Raw genomic sequence first — 2,425 nt, 5'->3', positions numbered from 1 at the left:
CCGCAATAAGTTGAGTATTGAAAATATTGGAGCAGCTGACGTGACCACGCGAAAACAAGAGACGGCTGGCGTGACCGCAGTTGTTTTTCTCGGAACCAAGTCGTCCGTCTCCACTTCAATTAACTCGCTCGGGCTCTTCACTTCTCCCTCATTGATACAGAAAGTAACGCATGTCGCGCAGGGGATTTTTCTGGGTGGGCGGGCAGTGTGCGCGTGCTGTGAGCAGCACCAGGAGTGGACACAGGCAAAACCCGGAGAATTAAATGCAGACGGCTTAAAACATTTACGTGACAAGTACTCGATGGTCGCGATAAGTCATTTCATACATCTCACGTTAGAACAAGTCGCGATAATCGAGTATATTCGATATATCGCCCACCCTATATGTAACCCTCAGTGATTTACTTAGACCACTAAAAGATTCACTGCGTTCTAATTGCTCTCAAGGAGCTAGGGGTTAGTAGTAAACACAAGAATGTTATTCTCACAACATGAAAATTCAAGTTGAACTTGTTGAGATTCAAAAACCCCAAAGGTATGAAAACAATAAACAAAAATAATAAACATAAAATAAATAAATTGTCCTCTCAGCTCTTAGCTGTTCTGATATCAAAGTTCAATTTGTCCAGTCAAAAGTTTAGTTGGAGTCCGTATTAGTCCAAGTTCAAGTTCAGTGTGTATGTGGTCTACCCGGGAGTAGTTTTGGTATGTATGTTATGCGCGCTGGTTCAGGATATTTCCTCCAGGTGACGACTCTCCACGACGACGATGAAGATGAAGGAATCTGCCCCTCTCTGTTCCGCCTCTCAGACAGAAACCCTGGTCAACTCGATGTAGATTCAGCAACTCGGCATATAAAAAAAAACAATCGCATAGTAGAACATAAAGTTAACTAGCAGTCAATATTATCTGTACAGATTTATATCTATTTCTCTCCTCTTTTACTCAAATGTAACTAATATGACCACAAAAATGAGTGACTGCATTATGAGACATAAAAAAAATCAGGTCACCATTAAGTGTGTGTTTTTTTTAACAGTACTATATCAAATCATGTTACACAAATAAACTCTGATCTCCTTTCAATCATGTTTCTCATTTACACTTACAAAATACATATTTCAGTTTCAAAATGAATTTAAACACTTATTTTACATTAAGAAAAATCAGCGAACCTCTGTGTGTAATGTCAGGTTACGTTCAGCACACACCGCTCTTTTCCACTCACAACATTGAACATGGCGTCGGAATGACGCAGTGAAAATTCCCGCGACACTCGTAAATTAAATGCACTTTTCCTCAACTCAACTTAGCATGTTGACTCGCTACAACATCTTAAAAACACTTACAGTCAACTCCGATTGGTTTTTATGGCTTTACAGTTCAACATTCTGCATATAATAAGCAACGAGAAACTCAGGTCATTAGCTGTTAGCAACTTAGCGTGTAGCATAGCACCATAACAAGTACAGCAACTCACGCGAGTCCTCGGGTTGAAACACTAAACAAAGTGTCTCCTCCGGTACATCGTGCGGGCACCCTCGAAAAAAACCTCAAAAAATGATACAGAGTCGTAACTGTGAAAATAAAACCGTGCTGCAGAAAACAGCGGCAACTTCGCTTAGCAATATCTCCCGACAGCAAATTCTCGCTTGTCTGCGCCAGCATACAACAACGCACCATGACTGTTTTCCTCATTGAGCATACTTAAAGCGCCCTCTTGAGGTCACATGAAACAACTACAACATATACTTTTGTCAGAATTTAACACAAACGAACTGATAACACTAATCCATAACAAATACATTTAGTAAACCCACTGTATTTTTATCGGGGTTAGACTTAGACTTAGACTTAGACTTAGACTTCCTTTATTGTCATTCAAGTATGCACACGTGTAACAGAACGAAATTTCGTTGCATTTGGCTCAGCGCAGTATGAAGTATATACAATTTTTAAATAAATAAAAATAAAATATAAAATAAAAATATAATAAAATATAATATAAGAGCAAGGTGTACAGTGGTATGGAATATACAGCATGAGAAATATAACCAGTATGTACAGCGTAAAGTATGTAAACAGTAATTAAAAACACAGTACTATAAGAAGTGTGGAATCAGAAGTGGAATCTATAGTATAAATAACATATACATATACGCTATATATTATATATATTATATATATAAATATAGAAATATAAATAATATATTATATTATAAGAAATATATAAGTTTTCCTCCCCTTTTTTCTTTCTCATTTCCTCAGCAACACTTTAACAAAGGGAGAGGGAAGTGCAATATTTGCTGTTTTTCCTCTTCATGATCACACTTCAGAAAAACATCAGATCACTGATTTGAAAATAGACTGGTATACTTTGACGTACCCTATTTCTCATTATGAAACGTTTTCAAAGGAGGAAACA

Source organism: Larimichthys crocea, chromosome IV (genome assembly GCF_000972845.2).
Source record: "Larimichthys crocea isolate SSNF chromosome IV, L_crocea_2.0, whole genome shotgun sequence".
Lineage (NCBI taxonomy): Eukaryota > Metazoa > Chordata > Actinopteri > Sciaenidae > Larimichthys > Larimichthys crocea.
The sequence above is the reverse complement of the archived record's forward strand: the minus strand, read 5'-3'. Positions refer to the sequence as shown.